Consider the following 5828-nt stretch of genomic DNA (forward strand, 5'->3'; position numbering starts at 1 on the left):
TTATCAAAAATGACATGTCCAGTTTGACCAATCACCAATAACCCCATAGTTGAGGTGTTGTCTGCATTGGTGGACTTTTTCCACTCAAATCACAAGTTGTGAAGAGGACATACTGGCACTTCTTGTAGATATGAGGAAGTCCAACTTTGATATTTCTCTGCTTAATTAAGGGATGTAGACTCTGGTTCTTTATTGATACAATTCATAGATTAATTTTTGGGGGTATATAAAGGACTTGTGTATGTAATGGATCATGTCTCCGTGTGTATTTTAGCTGCTGCACAATCCTTGGAAATGCATCTTATTATGGCCAATGTTGGAGAGACAGATACTTTACACTGCTTCTATGAAGGCAACCTGGCACGGTACTTTATGTGGTACAAGCAAACATTGCGTGACAATCTTCAAATCTTATCAGTTTTTTACAAGTATAACAAGAATGCAACATTTTTCCATGAATTTAAGGGTAACACTCGCTTCTCAGTGCAAAGCGGTGAAGGAATGAATCACCTAAAGATCTCAGACATGCAGCTCTCTGATTCAGCCACATACTATTGTGGGAACTCTTATGCCAGTTTTTAGAAGGAGTCGTTCAACATCTGAATTTAGAGAGAAAGGAAATAGTAACTAATGTTCTGTAACTATAGTCTTGAGGGCTTTTCCCACACGTTTTGGAGACGATGGCTTAATTATGCTGTATTTGCATAATCCGATATGACTGTGTATGATTTCAACAATGTTAAGTTGGGACACAATATTGGGAACAGATTTACTGATTTATAAACCTTTGGAAGTGATCAGCCGGATCAAGTGGTCCGACTGCACCCTCTCCTGGAGGTGGGCCCCAGTACAGCCACTACTGATGAGCTCACCTGAGGTCAATGGACTGATTACGGTTTGTGCTCTCTTAACTTGGCATTCTTGGGCACGGGGACTATGGTGTTCTGCTTGAAACATGTAGGTATTACAGACTCGGCTAAGGACAGGTTGAAAATGTCAATGAAGAAAGATGTGTGTATATATATGTGTATATATACACAACTCAACGTGAATTTGGTCAGGTCGTCAAAGTTATACATTGCAGCTTTAATTTGTAGTGTTAAACCGTTTTTTTCTCTTATCATGCCGCTAACACGCCCTCAAACACACAGTAACCTATTTACAGTTACTCGGTGGTCTGTGATGAACACAAGATGAGAATGTATCTTCACTTTTTTTAGGGCCTGTTGGCTTTGTACACAGGACCCTCTGCTCTCTTTCTTTCTTTCTCTCTGCTCTTCTCGCTCTCTCTCTTCTCTCTTTCTGTGGTTTTCAGCCGGATGTCTCAGAGCTCTTAGCTCTCTCATGCTGTAGGCTATACTACTTTCTATTCAAGTTGACCATTTTAACAACAGTAAACCAACTCTTTTGATGAGGCAGCTTATCAACACCTAGTCGACTGAAATCTGTGAAACACAATGAGCTATTTATTAGGTTATTTCAACTAGATCTGTAGTCAAACACAACACAGTTTTAACAGTGAAGTATTATCATCACCTATAGGCCTAGAGGAATCTGCCTCCTCAATAACAAAATCATGGGAAGGGATTCTATCCATCCAATACAATTGAGAGTAAGTTCTGAATTATATTTTTTAGTGAGGTGAAGTGACTGTGTGTTGATAGAAACCCTAGTGGATGACAGTGTCATTGCATGCATCACAAATGAGTCTCTTGATGTTGACCACAGTAGCTGTAGTGATAAAGAATAAGGGATGCCAAACTAAATTTGTACAAAATCTATAAGGATAAGAATATAATACAATCTTTGTCTGATTTAGTCCAGCCTGTGACTCTGTACAATGCGAAGAAGATTGTCCTTCCTGAATAAGGCGTCAACAAAAATGATGCGTCCAGTTCGACCAATCACCTGTAACTCCATTGTTGAAGCGTTGTCTACATAGGTGGACTTTTTCCACCAAAAACAGGTTGTGAGGAGGATGACAACTTCAAAGAGGATCACACTGTGTCTGGTAATTCCACTTCTTGTAGAGATGGTTAAGTCCAACTTTTATTTATCTCTGCTTATGAGATGTCCGCCCTTGATTTGGATGCTTGAGATATCATATGTAATACTTTACAGATACTTTGAATATGCTATGTTGTATTTTGGGTATGTAACATCAAATATACTACACTACCAAAAATATAAAGGGAACACTTAACTTCTTGCGTCGAGCCATCCCGGATCCGGGATCGTGAATACAGCCTCAAGCTCATTACCATAACGCAACGTTAACTATTCATGAAAATCGCAAATGAAATGAAATAAATATGCTAGCTCTCAAGCTTAGCCTTTTGTTAACAACACTGTCGTCTCAGATTTTCAAAAATATGCTTCTTAACCATAGCAAAACAAGCATTTGTGTAACAGCATTGATAGTTAGCATAGCATTTAGCGTTAGCATTCAGCAGGCAACATTTTCACAAAAAACAGAAAACCATTCAAATAAAATAATTTACCTTTGAAGAACTTCTGATGTTTTCAATGAAGAGACTCTCAGTTAGATAGCAAATGTTCAGTTTTTCCTGAAAGATTATTTGTGCAGGAGAAATCGGTCCGTTTTCTGCGTCATGTTTGGCTACCAAAAAAAAACGAAAATTCATTCATCAAAACGCCAAACTTTTTTCCACATTAACTCCATAATATCGACTGAAACATGGTAAATGTTGTTTAGAATCAATCCTCAAGGTGTTTTTCACATATCTCTTCATGATATATCGTTCCTGGAATTCTCCTCTCTGTCTCAATCACATGGATGAATGCGAGCAGCTTGGAGATTACGCAGCAATTTCAACAAAGGACACCGGGCGGACACCTGGTAAATGTAGTCTCTTATGGCCAATCTTCCAATGATATGCCTACAAATACGTCACAATGCTGCAGACAACTTGGAGAAACGATAGAAAGGGCAGGCTCATTCCTGGCCCTTTCACAGCCATTACAAGGAGACAATGAAAAACAGAGCCTCAAAAATCCTGCTCATTTCCTGTTTGAAGTATCATCTGTCCAGAGCATGGAGGCGCTACCAGGAGACAGGCCTGTACATCAGGAGACGTGGAGGAGGCCGTAGGAGGGCAACAACCCAGCAGCAGGACCGCTACCTCCGCCTTTGTGCAAGGAGGAGCAGGAGGAGCACTGCCAGAGCCCCGCAAAATGACCTCCAGCAGGCCAAAAATGTGCATGTGTCTGCTCAAACGGTCAGAAACAGACTCCATGAGGGTGGTATGAGGGCCCGACGTCCACAGGTGGGGGTTGTGTTTGGCATTTGCCAGAGAACACCAAGATTGGCAAATTTGCCACTGGCACCCTGTGCTCTTCACAGATGAAAGCAGGTTCACACTGAGCACATGTGACAGACGTGACAGAGTCTGGAGACGCCGTGGAGAACGTTCTGCCGACTGCAACATGCTCCAGCATGACTGGTTTGGCGGTGGGTCAGTCATGGTGTGTGGTGGCATTTCTTTGGGGGGCCGCACAGCCCTCCATGTGCTCGCCAGAGGTAGCCTGACTGCCACTAGGTACCGAGATGAGATCCTCAGACCCCTTGTGAGACCATATGCTGGTGCGGTTGGCCCTGGGTTCCTCCTAATGCAAGACAATGCTAGACCTCATGTGGCTGGAGTGTGTCAGCAGTTTCTTCAAGAGGAAGGCATTGATGCTATGGACTGGCCCACCCATTCCCCAGACCTGAATCCAATTGAGCACATCTGGGCATCATGTCTCGCTCCATCCACCAACGCCACGTTGCACCACAGACTGTCCAGGAGTTGGCGGATGCTTTAGTCCAGGTCTGGGAGGAGATCCCTCAGGAGACCATCCGCCACCTCATCAGGAGCATGCCCAGGTGTTGTAGAGGTCATAAAGGCACGTGGAGGCCACACACACTACTGCGCCTCATTTTGACTTGTTTTAAGGACATTACATCAAAGTTGGATCAGCCTGTCGTGTGCTTTTCCACTTTAATTTGGAGTGTGACTCCAAATCCAGACCTCCATGGGTTGATACATTTGATTTCCATTGACATTTTTTTGTGTGATTTTGTTGTCAGCACATTCAACTATGGAAAGAAAAAAGTATTCAATAAGAATATTTCATTCATTCAGATCTAGGATGTGTTATTTTAGTGTTCCCTTAATTTTTTTGAGCAGTGTATATTGTTCATGTTCCTTAATAGATGTGGTAGCTGGTACTGAATCCTCATCCATATTTCAGGACTGTGGTCTCGTATCAGCCAACGTTGGAAACACAGTGATTGTGCACTGCTTCTATAAAGGCCACATAGCCATGCATTTCTCCTTGTTTATTTAAACAATGTTGAGTTTGAACACTTTCTACAGTAATATTATAGAGATTCAATGCATTTATCGATCTTGTCAGGATCAGGGTCCAGAAACATGTCTGTACTCCAGCAGCCTGTGTCTGAGTCAGTCCAGCCAGGAGACTCTGTGACTCTGAACTGTATAATAAACACTGAGACCTGTGTAGAAGAACAGTGTCTATTGGTTCAGACATGGCTGAGGAGAATCGCGTCCAGGAATCCTTTACTCCCATGGAGACAGGAGTGATTAGCAATGATACTGAGTCTCCTATACAGAGCTGTGTCTGCAACCTCCCCAAGAGGAACCTCTGCTTTTCTGATGCTGGGACTCACTACTGTGCAGTGGCCTCATGTGGGGAGATAATGTTTGGGAATGGAACCAAGCTGAACATTCAAGGTAAATTCCATTAAAAAAAATAACCAAATCACTAACAGACACAACAGAGTTCTAAGATAAGAGAGGCTAAAAGAGTCAACTACTCTGCGGCCATTAAACAATTGTATTTTGTCTTCTAACTCCTCATTTGTAACCACACCCTGTACCACTGAGCTGTGTGGCCTAACTGAGTTGGAGAGAGCTACAGTGGGCCTGAGGTACAGCTCACAAACATACACTGCAGAGACTAATTGATTTACATTTCAATAAATTTAATAATAACTACACAGATAGAAAATAGCAAGATTTAAACTTGAATTCTAAGATTTGGCAAATCAATATTTTCAAAGATATGGACAACCAATTTTCCTCTTCCATCCTCCTCCACTTTGTCATCTTGTAGCAGCATACACTACATGGGTGTCCAGCTCCTTCTCTCTTCTCCTCTCCATCTTCCTCTTCTTGGTGGTGAAATTCAGAGCTGCATAATTCAGTGTATCTGGATCTTGGTTCTGTAGATTTGCCAACATGTTATTTTCACGATTGCTGAATTGCTTATATTTCAGTATTTAATCATGCACTATTTACCTGTCCAGTATTACCTGATCATTTTGTGGTTGTCTTTGAGAATCAGGTCCTGAAAATGATATAAAAGAGAGACGAGAGAATGGATCATTCTTTTTAAATGTGCACACTTACTCCTCATGGGAAAAACATCCACATTTGAAGTGTAGTTCACAGGTCCCATATTATCATGAAATGGGTTCCTACCTGTGTTGTGTCTGTTTGCGTCTCGTCTGATCTTGAGGACCAGGATGAGGATGACTATCAGTAGAACAGCAGTCACAACACCCAGGATCACAACCAGGGGAAGGAGGTACATGGTTCCATCACTATGCTCTCCTACAATACCGATAGTTCCATTACACTACCACCCATCACAACCAGTGGGAAAAGGTTCATTGATCAATCATCCTTTCCTATCAAAAAAATGTCATTTAGAATCACAAGTATAAAAACTATACACGATAATCAAACAATTATTAGCTCAGATTAAAGATATGGGTTAAAATTGATGTTTTAAATGATTTT

The 5828-nt window shown here is 41.6% G+C and overlaps 1 pseudogene; it reads left to right on the plus strand.

Annotated features, from left to right (window-relative positions):
• Window positions 1–294: 294 nt before the first annotated feature.
• On the plus strand, window positions 295–4771 carry LOC115133853 (uncharacterized; annotated as a pseudogene).
• Window positions 4772–5828: the final 1057 nt, after the last annotated feature.

Source organism: Oncorhynchus nerka, linkage group LG8 (assembly GCF_034236695.1).
Source record: "Oncorhynchus nerka isolate Pitt River linkage group LG8, Oner_Uvic_2.0, whole genome shotgun sequence".
Lineage (NCBI taxonomy): Eukaryota > Metazoa > Chordata > Actinopteri > Salmoniformes > Salmonidae > Oncorhynchus > Oncorhynchus nerka.